Raw genomic sequence first — 19,332 nt, 5'->3', positions numbered from 1 at the left:
GTAACGGGTTGGACCCCCTTTAGCATTCAGAACTGCCTCAATTCTTCATTGCATAGATTCAACAAGGTGCTGGACGCATTCCTCAGAGATTTTGGTCCATATGGACATGATGGCATCACACATTTGCCGCAGATTTGTCGGCTGCACATCCATGATGCGAATCTCCTGTTCCACCACATCCCAAAGATGCTCTATTGGATTGAGATCTGGTGACTGTGGCGGCCATGAGTACAGTGAACTCATTGTCATGTTCAAGAAACCAGTCTGAGATGATTCCAGCTTTATGACACGGCGCATTATCCTGCTAAAAGTAGCCATCAGATGTTGGGTACATTGTGGTTATAAAGGGATGGACATGGTCAGCAACAATACTCAGGTAGGTACCAAGGGGCCCAAAGAGTGCCAAGAAAATATTCCCCACACCATGACACCACCACTACCAGCCTGAACCGTTGATACAAGGCAGGATGGATCCATGCTTTCATGTTGTTGACACCAAATTCTGACCCTACCATCCGAATGTCGCAGCAGAAATCGAGACTCATCAGACCAGGCAACGTTTTTCCAATCTTCTACTGTCCAATTTTGATGAGCTTGTGCAAATTGTAGCCTCAGTTTCCTGTTCTTAGCTGAAAGGAGTGGCACCCGGTGTGGTCTTCTGCTGCTGTAGCCCATCTGCCTCAAAGTTCGACGTACTGTGCGTTCAGAGATGCTCTTCTGCCTACCTTGGTTGTAACGGGTGGCGATTTGAGTCACTGTGGTGTCACTTTGATTTGAGTTGCCTTTCTATCAGCTCGAACCAGCCTGCCCATTCTCCTCTGACCTCTGGCATCAACAAGGCATTTCCGCCCACAGAACTGCCGCTCATTGGATGTTTTTTCTTTTTCGGACCATTCTCTGTAAACCCTAGAGATGGTTGTGCGTGAAAATCCCAGTAGATCAGCAGTTTCTGAAATACTCAGACCAGCCCTTCTGGCACCAACAACCATGACACGTTCAAAGGCACTCAAATCACCTTTCTTCCCCATACTGATGCTCGGTTTGAACTGCAGGAGATTGTCTTGACCATGTCTACATGCCTAAATGCACTGAGTTGCCGCCATGGGATTGGCTGATTAGAAATTAAGTGTTAACGAGCAGTTGGACAGGTGTACCTAATAAAGTGGCCGGTGAGTGTATTCTGTTCTATATCCCTTCTCTGAAACCCCATGTTGTCCCATTACCCTTTTATCTGCTATCTCCTATCTGAAAGGGTATAGTCTCCATCAATGCCTCTGCCGTACCCTATAAAATGCACTACTCTATCCTTTCTTTTGAAGATATCCCCATATTTTGCCCATCCTTCATTGCCTCCTACTCCTTCCCCCTTCCCTGCCCCCCACCTTAAACTCAGATGCTGGTTATTCATATAGGTTGTTGGATTTTCCAGAATTACTGTATGCTTACATTGTTAATGTATCTTCGCATGTGTTGATTTGACCATGGATTCTTATACCAACAAATCTCATTTTGCGCACTAAATAATTCACTGATGTTATGTGATAATCTTGACATTTATGCGGTCTTATGTATAGCAAAATAAAGCTTTTGAATGATAAAAAAAATGTGCATGTTGCATGTCAGTAGTAAACCACTTTCCCCTCTTACCATATCTTTAGAAAAAAACTGTCCAAATGCAGTTATAAAGGAGTTGTCCACTTGAAGCATAGTCCAGCAAAGATGGATAGTGTAATGAAAATTTTCCAATATACTTTCTGTTTTAATTCTTCAGTTTTTTAGATCTCTGGTTGCTTTCATGCAACAGGGAGCTTCATTCTTTATTTCCTGTAGGTAAACACCAGTCCATAGTGGCATTTTGGGCATTGGGGCACTATTTTCTATTACAGGGTTAAAAAGTCGTCTTATACGCTCGAAAATACCGTAATTATTTGCTGTAATGTGGTTAAAGTGGACAATACCTTCAAGAGATGCATCAATAAATTTGACACATTGGGGCACATTTACCTTTGCAGGTTCTTTTAGGTGTAAACCCAATTTAACATGCAAAGTCTGTCGCACTCTGTTAAAGGTGCACTACAAAAAAGTTGGTGAACTCAGTCGGGCTAGTGCAGGGAAGCGACAGATTCATGATTTCTGGTGCACGTTCTTAATGAATCTGTCGCACCCAGCATTACACAGGGGCAGAATAAAATTAGTAAATTGCTAAATGACCTAGTAAATTCCCTCTTTTAAACTAAATTGTGCCAGAATACTGCATATTTTGTTTCTACTTTTCTAGCAAGAAAGACAAGAGATGGCTAATAGTAGAAGGGATATATATATATGATTCTGGCAGCAGTGCTAACCACTGAGCGAGCAACATCAGTTTGTGTTTATCAGTTTGTATCTACGTACCTTTGTCTGTGTACACATATAACACAACCTTATTATGGCACTTCCTTCCTTTCTGTCTTCAATAAAACACGAGTAAATAGATTTAATGTACACACAGTCAGTGCTGCTCTTATATTTAAAATGGCAGATGTCCAGCACACAGATGGAGTGTGTGTGGGAGGAGACATTTTGGAGCGTAATAAAAAGGAGGGTGTGTGTGTTTGGGGGGTAATACATAAGGTCACGCGGTACTTGTCTAATGTCTAGGCACCCATTTTCTTTTTCTGCTACATTATCATTTTCTGTTCCCTCCTATCATAGTTCTGAAGAATGGCGGCCATTTTGTGGTCTCCAAATAAGAATATGTGTTTTATAGACGGAGAGGAATAAGAGACAGTATATGGGTGTCAGCATTCTCCTTATCCAAAGCAAAGCTGATAAAGATTAACCTCTTAAGAGATGGAACATGGTACTAAAAATATATGGCATAAACTTGCCTCCCTGGCATACAAAGAGTTAATACAGAACAATTTAAGCGAGTAACTCTAATAACAGAGATACTCTAATCGAGCAAGCGAATCACAAAAGTGTCTTTGCTCTATTGGTGATGAAGTACAGGGTTAAATTTTCTACCCTGCAAGCCTGCCAAACAAAGTATTCGAATTTGGCAAGCACCCTCTTTCCTCTCTATCTCCCTCCTTCTCTCTTTGCCTCCACTCCCTCTTTTCAGCTGCTCATTCCATTTCCTTCTCTTACTTCCTCTTATCTTATGCACTCTTTCCTATTTCTCAAGCTTTCTATTATTTCCTATATCTATCGGAGCCACATCATGCTCAGTTTTTCTTTCATTTTCCCCTACATTTTCCACCTTTCAGGTTGCAATAGAGTCTTTACTGAATATGATATTAATTTTGCATTGCGAAAGTGTTCTCAACAACAGAAACCGCATATCTAAAGTACAACAGAGACAGGGTACACACTCAGTGGAAAAAAATGTTCTCAGCTCACTGCCTCTTTTCTGACAGGAGAGCACCCTATCCATGACAACGAGAATGGGACACCGAGGGAGGGCTCTGCCATTTTAAAGCTCTGTACTTCACAGTTCCTACTATAAAGTTGAAAGTATAAAATATATTTTGTGGTCAACAGTATGAGATTGGTTGTAACAAAAAAGTTAAAGAGTGGCTCAAAAATGGCACAAAAATGTGTTTTTTTTTGTACTAAAGTAGTAAGACATAGGAAAATCTGTACATATTGTATTTTTCGGTTTCTAAGACACACCTTACCATAAGAAGCAAAGGATAAATATATGTGGCGCCAATTAAAAATTCTCTGGTGGTCACACACATATCTCCAGCTCCACATCCTCTCAGTATAACCCCCCACAGCTCAAACACTCAAAATTAACAACCCCCCCCAAAACCATCAGGTCTTAATTCACTCAGATCACTTAATTCACTTAGCGCTCTGTGTCCACTATATATCAGACACTAAGCGATTTAACTCCGCATTCAGCGTCCGATATGTCGGACCTAGGTGCTTCCTCTATTTGTGATGTCACTTTTACCCCCCCCCCCCATCGTCCATTTTTTCTTTCTGTTATCCCCCCATTGTCCATTTTCCCTTCCCCCACAACTGCACTTTTAAGTGTGATCTGTTAGAAGGAGGAGTAGTAGTAGTCGTGCGGAGGAGTAGTAGTCACGGATAGAGTGGTACATGACTACTACTCCTAGTAGTCGTCTAGAGGATTAGCAGTCATGTGGAGGAGGAGTAGTGGTCGTGTGGATGAGTAGTAGTCGCACGGAGGAGTAGTAATCATGTGGAAAAGTAATAGTCGCCTGGTGGAGTAGTAAGCGTGCCGAGGAGGAGGAGTCATGTGGAGAAGTAGTAGTCGTGTGGAGGAGTAGCAGTCATGTGCTGGAGGAGGAGTAGTCATGAGGAGGAGGAGTTTGGATACTATCTCCCTCATGGTACGTTTTCCCTTTTTCAGGTCAGGAAAAAACATGGCTTGTAAAACCTACACAGCTGGGAGACATACAGTTATATTGACTCTGATATCAAATCTGCTAATCTGAAGGACTGGGGTTTCTGCTGAAGAAATGCCAGGGGCTTCTGCGGAAGAAGTGTCCGGGGCATCTCCTAAAGTGTCTAGGGCTTATCCTGAAGTGTCTTGCGCTTATCCTGAAGTGTCTTTGACTTCTGACCCCACATGGGTGACCCCCAGTAATTGTGCCCCTCAGACTGTACTCGGGAGAACCCACATCATGGTTTTTGGGGTATTTGTCTCCAGTGGTATGAGCTGGGCATAACATGACATAATGGCTATTTTTTACTATGCATTATGCTTGGAATCCACCTGTGGGGTTAAAATGTTCACTACACCCCTAGATTAATTCATTGAGGGGTGTAGTTTTCAAATATGGTCAGTTCTTAGGGGTTTCTACTGTACTGGTCCCTAAGGGCATCTACAAATTCTTCATGATGCAAAAAAGAAAATATATATAAAATGTCTGTGCTTCAAATGCCAGTTCTTTTTTCTGAGCCCTGCGGTGTGCCCATCCTGTAGGTTATTGCTACAAATGGGGTACCGGTGTACCCGAGACAACCCGCACAATCATTTTGCGGGTGTTTATCCCCAGTGGCATGAGTTGGGCAAAATATATTTGAAAGTACAATGGCATACAGGCAGTCCCCTACTTAAGAACACTCGCCTTACATACGACCCATAGTTACAAACGGACCACTGGATGTTGGCAATTTATTGTACTTTAGTCCTAGGCAACAATAAACAGCTATAACAGTTATCAAATGTGTCTGTAATGAAGCTTTAGTGTTAATATTGATTCTTATGACAACCCAACATTTTTTAAATCCAATTGTCACAGAGACCTAAAAAGTTCTGGCTGGGATTACAATGTTAAAATATACAGTTCCGACTTACATACAAACTCAACTTAAGAACAAACCTACAGACCCTATCTTGTATGTAACCCGGGGACTGCCTGTATTTGAGAAATTGCAATGCAATTTTTACTTTGCACAATTCACTTTGTATTGCATATGAGCCAGCATCTTAGGGGTTAAAATTCTCATACACCCCTATATAAATTCTTTGAGGGTGCCCTTTCCTAAAATGGGGTCACTTCTCCAGGGGTTCTATTGTACTGGTAACTCAGGGACACCCCAACACCAGTCTAGTAAAAACGTAGCCCAAAAAAACAAAAATGTTGCTTGTTGCCTACTGAGCCCTGTGATGTGCCCATCCTGTAGATTATTGCCACAAATGGAGTATTGCCATAACTGGGATAACCTGCATAATGATTTTGACATGTTTGTCCCCAGTGGCATGAGTTGGCAAAATATATTTGACACTATAATGGCTTATTTGATAAATTGCAATGCAATATTTGCTCTGAACCATAAACTTTGTATTACATATGAGCCAGCCATATGAGCCATAAAACCCTAAATAAATTCTTTAAGGGAGGGCCTTTTGCTAAAATGGGGTCACTTCTGGGGGTTTCTAATGTACTGGTACTTCAGGGGCACCCCAGTCTAGTGAATACGGAGATCCAAAAGCTTAAATTTGACTTGTTCCCCAGTGAACCCTGCTGTTTGCACATCCTGTGGATTATTGCCACATATGGGGTATTGCTATAACAAGGATAACCCGGATAATGATTTTTGACGTGTTTGTCCCCAGTGGCATGAGTTGGGCAAAATACATTTGACACTACAATGGCACATTTGATAAATTGCAATCTAATTTTTCTCTGCACGATTCACTTTGTATTACAATATTAAAATACTGAAGATCCTCAAAGCATAAAACTACTAATACTGGAAATCCCCCAGAACAGATAATAATACTGGAGACCCCATACAAGAAAATACTGGAGACTCCCAGAACATGAAACTAATATTACTGGAGACCCCAGACCAGACAAAAAAATGAATAAATCCGCTCCTTGTCTGGCTGTTCTCCTCTCTGCACCACACTGCAGCTTCTTCTCTCCTCCATATGCCGCTCTGCTCAGTGTCTCTTGCTGGTTGTAATGGCCAGCATCAGGGCCCAAAGCAGAAATGTGCCAGGAGCAGGAGAGAACCCTGGAGGAGTCGAGTACAGCTGACAAGTTACCACTCCTGGGTACTCTCCTACGGATGCTCTGCTCTGGGTCCTGACCTCGATTCATACAAGAAGTGTCAGAAGTCAAGACACAGAAGAACAGAGAAGCAGGAAAGAACCCAGTAGTAGAGAGAACTTCTCAGCTGCACTCACCATTACTCGTCCTTTTTCACCTAATGAACCCTTACATCGGTTATGTTACATCAGTTATGGAAGTGCTCATTGAACTCTGACTCTCAGCAGGGTGCAGACCTCGGGTGCTTACCAGCGTTACAACCCTGATAAAACATATATAAATTTGGCATCAGTGTATCGTACCAACCCAAAGAATACAGTAGACGTTTCATTTGGGGTGCACAGTAAAACCGGTAAAAACCAAGCCCACAAGAAAATGTAAATTGGTGCAAATGCTTTATTCTACCAATTTCACCACATTTGAAATTTATTTCCCACTTCCCAGTACACGACATAGAATATTAAACACTGTCACTTTGAAGTACAATTTATTTACGCAGGAAACAAGCCAACAAACAGCTCTGTACAAGAAAAATATAAAAAAGTTATGGATTTCATGCAATGTATTGACAAAATGACCTCCTCCTGGTTATCTTCTTTTGCTGGTAAAATATTGTAAGGGATACTAAAAGACTACATACAGGAGTATGTGACATCACATAGTATAATAATTGATAGCCAGAGTGGGTGTACTAAAGATAGAAGTTGTCAGACTAACCTGATCTGCTTTTATGAAGGGTTGAGCAGATGTTCATGGACTTTGCAAAGGCATTCGACATTATCCCTCATAGATCCCTAATGAATGGCAGTGGCGTAACTATAGTGGTAGCAGCTATAGAAGCCACAGTGTCAGGGAGATCAGCCACTTGACCTGCTACACTGAAGAATGGAGGAGGTGCACCATTATATTGTAAATTGTGTAGTCGGCAGCTCAGATAAGAAATGTCGAAGGAGGGGGAGGGGACAGCCGTATGCCAGGACTAGGGATCTTCCATCTCTATTTCCTAACCTCTAATTCCCCCCATGTGGCCAGAAGCAACTGGTACCTGGGATAAGAAATCTGCCAGACAGTGAGTATATATATATATATATATATATATATATATATATATATATATATATATATATATATATATATATATACTTTATGTGTGTATAAGTGTATGCATGTATTGATTTGTATGGTGTATAGTGTGAATACTGTATGAATGTATCTGTATACTGTATGTATGTTCTTCCACCCTATAGATGTGTATTTATGGAGTGTGTGCATATACTGTATGTGTAATAACATGTATACATACTATGTTTGTGTATTTGATGTTTCAATACTGTATGTGAGTATAAGTTGGGCATATACTGTATGAGAATTGTGGGTATAAGATGTGTCTATAAGACTGCATAAATGTGTGTTCATGAATGTGTAAATGTATGTGTGTAACAGAGTATAAATGTATGTAATTGTATAAACATGTGTGAGTGTAAAAATATGTATATTTTCTAAGGAGTAGTGCAAAGTTTGCTATGGGGCCCAGCATCTCCTAATTACGCCCCTGTCAAATGGGTAAATTAAGGTCTGTTGGTTTGGCAGGAAAACATTTGCAATTGGATTGAAAACTGGCTTAACCCCTTACCGACATGTGACGTAATACTACGTCACATGCCGGGTGTGAGTGCATGAAGAGGTCTCACGGGCTGAGCCCTCTCCATAGCCGATGAGTCTTTGCTGCATAGCAAAGGCTTACCAGTAACACCCGCAATCAGTGCCAGCTCCAACCGCGGGTGTTTTCCCACTGATCGGCGCCGGCTTATAAAAGATGGCGGCGCCCATGCGAGCATCATCACTCCCTGTGACGTCATCGAGGAGTGACGATCCTTAGCCATGACAGCCTCGGGTCTTCCCGAGTTAACTTATGCTATCACCACATTGTATTGGATGAGGAGTAAAATCCCCATATACTGCCATACTGGTTAAAGTACTCTAGGGAGTCTAAAATAGTAAAAATAAAAAAAAAATTAAAAAAAACTATTATAATAAAAAACCTAAAAACTCAAAATCACCCCCCTTCCCCAGAACTGATATAAATAAACAGTAAAAATCAAAAACACATTAGGTATCGATGCTCCGAAAATACCCGATCTATCAAAATATAATACCGGTTTTTCACAGCTTTTAACCGCGTAATGGAAAATCACGCCCAAAGTCGAAAATCGCACTTTTTTGCCATTTAAAAAAAAATTACAAATTCTATAAAAAGTGATCAAAAGGTCGTACAGTTGTAAGGTCGTACAGTAACATTGTTAACGTCATCAAAAGCCGCAAAAAACGAAACCTCCCAACGCTCCGTATAACAAAGTATAAAAAAGTTATTACTGCCAGAAGATTTCAAAATCCAAAAAGTTTTTTTGTACAGGAGGTTTTAATTTTTGTAAATGTAAGAAAACATAATAAAACTATACAAATTTGGTATCCCCGTAATCGTACCGACCCAAAGAATAAAGCAGACATGTCATTTGGGGCATACAGTTAAATCCGTAAAATCCAAGCCCACAAGATTACAGGTTTTTTTTTACCTATTTGGAATTTTTTTCCTGCTTCCCAGTACACAGCATGGAATATTAAATACCACCTTTTTGAAGTGTAATTTGTTACACAGAAAATAAGCCATAACATAGCTCTGTACATGGAAAAATAAAAAAGTTATAGATTTTGAAGGTGGGGAGTGAAAAATGAAAACGCAAAAACGAAAAAGGGCTGCGGCAAGAAGGGATTAAACGGGTATTCCAATTTCAGAAAATGAATGTTAATGTTTTTATGATAAAAAAATGTAAAATTTTCCGATATACTTTCTGTATCAATTAGCTTAATAAATCACTGTATGTTATAAAATAGTTGAACAGCTTCTAGATCATGTTTCTTTCATGAACCAGCTAAGTGACATCATCCAGAAAATCAACTTTGAAGTGAGATTAAATGTATAAAGTCAGGTAGGCGGAGAGTTTAATACTGAAGTCAAGCTCTCCCTGCCTCTGAACACGTCCTCCCATGTGACTGACGTCATGCACCGGACTTTAGGAGATCTGCTGTAAGGCAGGGAAAGCTTGACTTCAGTGCAACTCTCCGTCTTCTTGACTTCATAAAACTTATTTATATCTCACTTCAAAGTAGATTTTATGGATGATACCACCACACTGGGTCATGAAAGAAACATCCCCTAGAAGCTGCTTAGCTGCTTCACAACATACTGGTAGTGGTTTATTAGGCCAATTTCTGTTGACAGGTTCCCTTTTATTTGCTGAAATGGAAATACCCCTTTAAGGCTGAATTCTTGCAGATGACACCAAGCTGTGTAGTGTAATACAGTCTATGAAGATGTTCATAGGCTGCAGGGTGACTTGGACAAACTGAGTGTTTTCTCATTCACCAAATGAGGATGTGGATATATGTAAGGTTACGAACCTGGGGACTAATAATTCACATTCAACATATGTCCTTGGGTGAGTAAGTTTAGGAAATTCCTTTGTTGAGAAGGACTTGGGTGTACTAGTAGATCATAGATTAAATAACACCATGCAATGTCAATCAGCTGCCTCTAAAGCCAGTAAGATCTTGTCTTGTATCAAAAGAGGTATGGACTCTCCGGATAGGGATGTAATATTACCACTGTACAAGGAATCAGTCCATAAAAAGGATGTCTTGCTTTTTTTTTTGCGCTGTTTCCACTTTGTAGTTGGCTCTGTTTTTACGATTTTCACTTTGCCCTTCAAATGGCACCTTTGGGTTGGTTGGTTATGGGGTTACCAAATTTATATAGGTTTTAAAAATTTAAAACCCTTTGTAAGAATGAAAAATGTCTTCTTTTTTGCCCTTATGATAAATATGACCAGTGGGAGGGAGGCCTAGTACTACTCAAATCCCTCACTTTCCCCCAGCCTCAGCGTAATTAGCCTAATGGAGCTAGCTAGTGTTTCCTAACACAGCAGGTGTCCAAGCTTCAAAGGATTTCTGTACCCACATCGTCTCTGAAGACTTGAGCTGATTTTCCCTGATTGACCCTACGACTTCACCTTGAGAAGCTATAATTTCTGTTCTGGATGTAATACCACGTAGGGGGGACCCATAAACCCTCCTGTTGGGTGGACAGAAGTGTGTCTCTGCACCTGACATAATCAGACACCTCTAAGGTCACATCGTCTTTCACCAGGGGGTGAAATATATATATATATATATATATATATATATATATATATACACACCTTATATACTCGAGTATAAGCCGAGTTTTTCAGCACAAAAAATGAGCTGAAAAACACAAACTTGGCTTATACTCGGGTCAAAAAGCTGACTAAAAAACAAATCTAAACTCACCTTTCCGGCGACTTGCGCGAGTCTTCTATGCGATCCCTCTGGCTGCGGCCCCAGGTCCGTGCGATGTCACAGTTACAGACTTAAGCCGCCGCTGCCGCAATCGTAGTGTGTGTGTGTCGGCAGCCGGCACACACTGTGATGTCAGCGGCTGCGTCTGACGGCTGCGCCGCACGGACCTGGCGCCGCAGCCAGAGGGATCGCATAGAAGACTTGTGCGGGCCGCCGGAAAGGTGAGTTTTGACTTTTTTATTTTTTTTAATCAACTGTCCGGGGATCTGGCTCTATAACGGACCGGGGATCCGGCTCCATAACCGGGGATCCAGCTCTTTAAGAGGGCACAGGGGTTGGTGGCTAAATACTTGGGCAGGGGCTGACAGGCTACATTTTGGAGCAGGGGCTGACAGGCTACATATTGGGGCAGGGGCTGACAGGCTGCATATTGGGGCAGGGGCCGACAGGCTGCATATTGGGGCAGGGGCTGACAGGCTGCATATTGGGGCAGGGGCTGACAGGCTTCATATTGGGGCAGGGGCTGACAGGCTTCATATTGGGGCAGGGGCTGACAGGCTACATATTGGGGCAGGGGCTGACAGGCTACATATTGGGGCAGGGGCTGACAGGCTACATATTGGGGCAGGGGCTGACAGGCTACATATTGGGGCAGGGGCTGACAGGCTATATATTGGGGAAAGGGGCTGACAGGCTATATATTGGGGCAGGGGCTGGCTGGTGGCTATATACTACTGGGGGCTGCTGGCTATATACTACTGGGGGCTTGGTGGCTATATACTGGTGGGGGGCTGTGACCAATGCATTTCTCACCCTTGGCTTATACACAAGTCAATAGATCTTCCCAGTTTTTTGTGGTAAAATTAGGGACCTCGGCTTATACTTGGGTCGGCTTATACTCGAGTATATACGGTATATATATTGTGTGTACTGTATTGTCTAGTGTGCCCTTAAGGGAATTAAATATAAAATTTAACTTGCATTGCACTTTTATCTCGATCCACGAATCCCCACATCGAGTCTTGCTTTTATACATGCTACTGGGTTAGGTTCCTCACCCTATATAATCCTGTTATGGACCAGTCTTATATTAAAGGAGAACTGGTGGCAGCTCCTTGGGTTCAGAGTTGTGATTTATTGTTGTGCTATATCTGGAAGTTGTGTGGACAATTTTAAATCACTTCCTGCGCCTCTCGGAACCTGTGCGTTCTTGGAGTGTCTATAAAAGGACAACTAAGTGACCTTCCATATCCTTCAGGGGTCCAAAATGTGTAAGGTGCCATTTTTTGCAGGACGTGATGGAGTTTAACTGACTACATTTGTCGGACTGTACGACCTTGTGATCACTTTTTATTTACATTTTTCTGAATTACAAAATTACAAAGTGGCGTTTTCAACATTTGGGCACTATTTTCGTTTGACCATTTTTATACATCGATAGACGCAGCAATACCTAACATTTTTATTTTGTTTATTGTTTATTTATTGTTATATTACTTCTAGGGAAAAGGTGTTAATTGAACGTTTATTTTTTTAAAAAAATCTTTTTAAGCTTTTTTTATAAACTTTTTTTGTAACTATTTTTTAGACCCATATGGTACTTTAAGCCTAGGGGGTCTAATAATTCCTACCATTTACTGTGAGATGACAGTACAGTGATATGCCGCAAACACCTGTTAATGGAAAGTTGTTCCAGGTGATATCAAATCAAAAGACTGTCGCCGTCACTGTTGCCGCCTGTAGAAAACAAGCTTTAACGGGAGCCCGTCTTTAAAAACAGGCACAAATAAACCTTAGTTACCCGTCCCCTGCTATGCCTTTATTGAAAAGAAAGTGTAGGCATCCCTGATTAAATCTGCCTCCTCTCACCAGTAAAATTGTTCCCCAAACATTTTCTGCCTTTGTCTATGTTGGCTCCACCCTTCGCAGGGAGTGTCAATTGTTGAGATTTCCACAGAGTGCTCACTGCTAAATTCAACATGCATCGAGTGGGGCAGCATTCTGGTAAGGACAGGAAGTGGACGGGGAGATGACTTCCTGTCTACTCAGGCTGAGATTTGAGAATACACTAAGCTGTCAATTAAAAGAATTATGTGTAGTTCACTGGCAGCCTGGCAAAAAAAAATTCTCTGCACAAATTGTCTCAGTGGCAGATAAGGTGAAATGGGGAGAACTTTAAACCAGGTATTGCTGGTGCGAGGGGTAAAATTCTGTTGACAGGCCTTCTTTAACAGGTTAAGGACCGGGCCCTTTCCCATTTTTTCATTTCCATTTTTCACTCCCCACCTTCAAAAATCTATAACATTTTTTATTTTTACACGTAAAAAGCTATGTGATGGCTTGTTTTTTGCGTAACAAATTGCACTTCATAGTGATCACATTGAATATTCCCTGCCATGTACTGGGAAGCGGGAAAAAAATTCCAAATGCAGTGAAAATGGTGAAAAAACGCATTTGTGCCGTATTCTTGTGGGCTTGGATTTTACGGATTTCACTGTGCACCCCAAATGACAGGTCTACTTTATTCTTTGGGTCAATACGATTACAGAGATACCAAATTTGTATAGTTTTTATAATGTTTTCATACATTTACAAAAATTAAAACCTCATGTACAAAATTTTTTTTCATTTTGCTGTATTCTTGCGCTAATAACTTTTTCATACTTTGCTGTACGGAGTTGTGGGTGGTGTCACCTTTTGCGACTTTTGATGATGTTTTCAATGATATTATCTGTAGGACTGTACGACCTTTTGATCACTTTTTATAGAATTTTAAATATTTTTTTAAATGGCAAAAAAGTGCCAGTTTTGACTTTGGACGCTATTTTCCGTTACGGGGTTAAACGCAGTGAAAAACCGTTATCATATTTTGATAGATCGGGCATTTTCAGACGCGGCGATACCTAATGTGTTTATGATTTTTACTGTTTTTTATATTTATATCAGTTCTAGGGAAAGGGGGGTGATTTGAATTTTTAGGTTTTTTTATTATAATTCTTTTTATTTTACTTTTTTTTATTTTTACCATTTTTCAGACTCCCTAGGGTACTTTAACCCTAGGTTGTCTGATCGATCCTACCATATACTGCCATACTACAGTATGGCACTATTTGGGGATTTTACTCCTCATACATTACAATGTGCTGATAGCACATTGCAATGAATGGGTTAACCCGAAGTAGCTTCGGGTCTTCGTGAGACCCGAAGCTACCATGGCGACGGATCGCCGCTCCCCGATGATGTCACGTTTGAAGCCGCCGGCAGCTTTGCTGGCGGCGATCAGCAAGAAAACACCCGCGATCGGTGCCGGCACCGATCGCGGGTGTTACCGGTAAGCCTTTGCTGCAATATGCAGCAGAGACTTACCGGCTATGGAGAGGGTTCGGCCCGCGAGCCCTCTCCATGAACCAGTTAATCTCTGGAATAGACAAGGCTTCTTTAATGTAATGTTAATCTGTGGAATAGCCTGCCACGGGAACTGGGGGTTTCAAAAACTGTCTAGATGCCTTTTTACATCTAAATAACATTGACGGTTATGTTATAATATAGATTGTAACCCCTTATATTCCTTCCTTATTCCATTCCATCCCTTCCCCTTCCTTTCCTTCCATGGTTGAATTTAATGTACATGTGTCTTTTTTTTAATTGTAATAAATATGTAACCTTTTTGTATGAGCTGGAGCCTTCCCACTGCTTTACCCTGCAGGAGATGTGACATCATAATAGGTGCTTCCACCCAGGAAATATAGCAGAGGTATTTCTATATAGAAATACATAAGCTATATCCTTCAGGGCCTTAGGCCTGAAGTTGTGTCATTTTGGGCACCTACAGAAAACACTGAAACAATAAAATAAAAATCCCGTGCATAGAGATATCAGTGGAACAAGTATAAAGATATCTAAAAGGTACTGTGTGTGGTTTGTGTATGTGTGTGTGGTGGGGGGGAGGGGGGGGCGTTGGTGACAGGTTCTGATGGTAGGTATGAGATGTAAACACCGGGCACCAGCTCAGGGTGAGCTGGTGCCGGAGCTTACCATAGCGAGTGTTTTAAACCGCTATATCGCGGTTTAAACACATTTTGATTTACCTCTCCGAGGTAGCTTCGGTGCTGCGCGTGCGCGCCTCCATACGGAGTGCCGGAGGCGTCACGCGCGCATGGCCGCGCGCAGCGCCGAAGCTACCTCGGAGAGGTAAATCAAAATGTGTTTAAACCGCGATATAGCGGTTTAAAACACTCGCTAAGGTAAGCTCCGGCACTAGCTCACCCTGAGCTGGTGCCCGGTGTTTACATCTCATACCTACCATCAGAAGTGGTAGGTTTCCTTTAAGAAAGAGTTAAATGAGAAAAGTCATCAACTCTTATAACTTATAATATAATGAATATTTGGCACAATATGTATGTTGAATTTTTTGATAATATTTATGGGAGTTCGGGAGTGAAAGGGTGATCCAGAGATTCTGTTGACACACAGGAGTCAGGAAGGAGTCTTTAGAAATTTAACTTCCTCCAGGTACACAATGTAGAATTATTGGTTTGGCTTGTCTCTTTTTTCAATCTTTGTAACTCCTTAACGATACTTACCCTATCCTAAAGTAAATGAAGTGGTGTTATGCATATGTGAATGCTGCTCCATTGACTTTTAGGAAACTATAATATCACAGTTTCAGCAGTTCCACAGAAAAGAATGGAGCAGCGGTCACATGGGGCACACAAGAGGATTTCAGGTTTTCTTTTATCCTCATCGCTGCGGGTCATTTGTCAAACGTGGCAGATTTTAGTGTTTTTAGGTGGAGCTTTAAAATGTTAAAAATATGTTATGAAGAAAATAAACATAATTTGCTACTACACTTGAATAAAAACATCATACATTTAAAAAATAAGTAAAAAAGGGATTAAAATGGCATACATTTCCGATAGCAGTATACCTTCTATACTTGGGTACAAGCCAACCCCAATAAGTTGAGGCACTTAATTTTACCACAAAAAAACTGGGAAAACTTATTGACTGGAGTATAATCCTATGGTGAGAAATCCATTGGTCGAAGCCTGTATTCACCAATAAAATGTCCAGCAACCCTCCCCCCCCTATGTATTGAAGCCTTACCCCAACTCTTTAAATGCTCTGCAGTCTCCCCCCACTCATTCAATGCCCAGCAGCAGCCTCCCCAAAACTCATTTGATCCCCAGCCTCAACTCACACAACATGGGTAGAGGCAGGTCCATGTGCTCTGTTCATGTACACACTATGATGTCATCAGGTAAGAGAGAAGAGGAGCTGAGGAGAGAGCAAAAGTTAAGTACTAAGTTTATTTTTTTATATATACTCAAATATAAGCCGAGTGAGGCAGAAAAATTTTCCTGAAAAAAAAAAAAAAGATTTCCACAGCTCTGTACACAGAAATGCAAAAAATTACTGTTGTCCAAATTTGACAATGCAAATAATATTTGCATAAGACCCAGCAGCTCTGGTTAACCCCTGGATCATGCCACTTTGGCAAGTTATGCTTAAATTGTATTTAGAAATACAATCATCTATGTATGTATCTCTTCCTTTTCCAGTTTGAATAGGTTTGTAAACATTGCGTTAACACCTTATTAACATTACAGTTTCACAAAACACAATGGGGCAGATTTACTTACCAGTCGCGATCCCGTGGTGCGTTGTCCGACGAGGATTTGGGTCCGGCATGATTCACTAACATCGCGCGTCCAAGGTTCTGCATTTGTTGCTGCTGCTCCGAGGTCCGCCGGAGTTCACCTGCTTCTTCCTGGTGCATGTAAGTGCTTGATCTTGCGACACAAATCTTTTTTTAAATTCCACGGTTTATCCGAATCCTTGCCCCCCGGTTTATCTGACGGCCTGCCCCCCGGCGGATTCGTCTGTTGCGTGCAAGCCGATGCGCCAAAATCCAATTGCGTGCGCCAAAATACAAGGGCAATTCACCGCAAAACGTAAATATTCGTGAAACCTGACGAAAGTGTGGCGTTTGGACCCTAAGTAAATGAGCCCCAATGTTCGTAAACATAATTCAAACACCACGTGTGAACATGGCCTAATTCTAAAATCAAAATCAAAGATATTTGGCAAATGTACCCAAATTCTATCAGTACATGCAGCGTTAAAATAAGCAGGAGTTTCACTTCCATTCCATCCCCTTCTTAACAACACACAGTATGCTTCTCACAGGCTGATCAATACGCATCGACTGTCTCCGGTCTGGGCTGACAATCAGAACCTGATTAAAATTCAGAGCTCCCCTCATTTAACCCCAATCCTGGATACTGGACTGCAAAGTATACTGCAATATATTGTTCACAGTGGCATGAGCATGAGGAACATTATTCAGCTGTAATCTATGGGAATTCCATAAAATGAGGAGGAAAACATTTGTAGTAAAGAGGACTGTATAGACATCTCTAACAATAGAATGTTGAAGAGATATCAGAAATTGTGTTACTTTGTTGTGTTATGTTCATTTGAGAGCACGTGTCACCCATAAAAAAGGCACTAGGAGCTGCTTACTAAAGTAAGCAGCTCCTACTGCTACCCGTTTTTGGAAGTGATAAACTGCTGGCTTTATCAACATATACAAAAAATATGCACACCACACATACATGCAGCCATATGCACACACATATATACAGTATGTCTGCCTCATACACAGACACATACATTCAGACACATGCAGACACTTTGGGGCAAATTTACTAAGGGCTTTGTGCAAGTTTTCTGTTGGACTTTGCACATTCTTTCAAGTGGAAACTGCTTGTGCAGGTATTTAAGAAATGTCTGCACCACAAATGTGTCGCACGCGACCGTTTTGTGGCGCAGCTGCATATTCATCATATGACACAAATTAGGGGGGTTCTGGTGCTCAGTCCGACTGTGGACCAGATTTAACATGCAAAGTCGCAAGTCGCAAGCCCTGTGTTAAAGATGCACCACAAAAAAGTTGGTGAACTCTGTCGGGGCAGTGCAGAGAAGCGCCAGATTCATGATTTCTGGTGCACGTTCTTCATGAATCTGTCGTACTCAGCATTATGCACTTTTAGTGCATTTTCCTACCGTACATTCTTAATAAATGTGCCGCTTTATGTTCATTTATTCATACACTATTCATACATATCTCATACTTATACTTACCAGGAGTGAAGTCAGTGTGAGGAACACAATCTTCTTAGGTTGGACTAGTTATTGCTTCGAGCACACTCCGGGAGGCAGAGGGTCAAGAAACTCAGCTTCCTCTTCCTGTGCAGAAGCCATAACACTGTCTTGCTGTCCTCCTCCCCTCCTCTCATTTCAGTGACTAGACTTGCAAAAGAGGGGAGAGATTGGGTGCAGGCTGTAGTGTGAATCACCCTGCCTACAGGGGACCCATAGCATGAAGTCCCCTGGCAGGGGAATCTCATCAGTGGGGAATGAAGCTAGACAGCTTGTCTAGCTCCTGCCTTTCTTGTCAAGGGGCCCACGGCTGTCTGCAGGAAGAAGGGAAAGATATTGAATGGTGACAGCCACGCCCACCCCAGGGACAAGTCACGGTTGCATCCCCTGCGACCGCGATCCTCGCATCCTTGCAAGTGAGTGTTGTGAGTGTTCCCTCTAAAAGCATGGGGTTAATTGACGATAGTGACTCCAATTACCATCTTTCAAGCCACACATTCTTTGTAGTGAAAAAAACGGCATAATGTGCCCATCGACCCATATTTGTGCGAAATATCTAATCCCTAAGTTCCACCAAAAACCCCTGTCCGGTAGTTTATCAGTCTCTACCAAATTAGCGTTGAACCATACAGGGGTATTGTTGATTAATCCCAATATTTGTAAAAAAATTTTACAAGCATTCTTGGGTATTACAAAAAGTCCACTTCTTTAAACTCTCTTCCTTTACCAAGGAACTTTCCAAAGGTTCATAAATGGACATCACATCGACCACGAGTTAACGAAACCAACTTAAATAGCCACTCTCTCCACTTAACCAAACATCCCATTTGTGCTTTAAGAAAATAACCTCTAAATGGGAGCCCCAAACCACCCTCCCCCACAGACCTATACAAATTCTATTTACTTAAAATAAGATTCATCAATCCATATTGGTGATGCTGACAAAGTATATAGGACTTGGGACAAAAGGGCCATGTTAATTCCTACTCTATCCACCCGATATAGAGGAAGCCTACTCCTCTATCCTATTTTCTCCCTCAAGCTACTAATCAATGGAAGAAGGTTCAGTTTATAAAATTCTCCAATACTATGGATGCCTCAATGCCCAGATATCAAAACTTATCCAAACACAGCATTTCACACCCTTTCACATCCCATTCTCTAACCTCAAGATCAAGGGGCAGAAGAACAGATTTGCCCCAATTTATCTCTAAACGCGAGAAGGAACCTAACACTACCACTACATGTATAGAGATCTGGATAGAGTCGGGCAAGT

General features: G+C 41.5%; 1 protein-coding gene across 3 annotated transcripts in view; it reads right to left on the bottom strand.

Annotated features, from left to right (window-relative positions):
* Window positions 1–19,332, bottom strand: part of NFIC (nuclear factor I C) — a 173,838-nt gene that overhangs the window by 91,255 nt on the left and 63,251 nt on the right. The gene's annotated exons all lie outside the window — the stretch shown is intronic.

The sequence above is a fragment of the Engystomops pustulosus genome, chromosome 1, assembly GCF_040894005.1.
Source record: "Engystomops pustulosus chromosome 1, aEngPut4.maternal, whole genome shotgun sequence".
NCBI classification, from domain to species: Eukaryota; Metazoa; Chordata; class Amphibia; order Anura; family Leptodactylidae; genus Engystomops; species Engystomops pustulosus.
The sequence above is the reverse complement of the archived record's forward strand: the minus strand, read 5'-3'. Positions and strand labels throughout refer to the sequence as shown.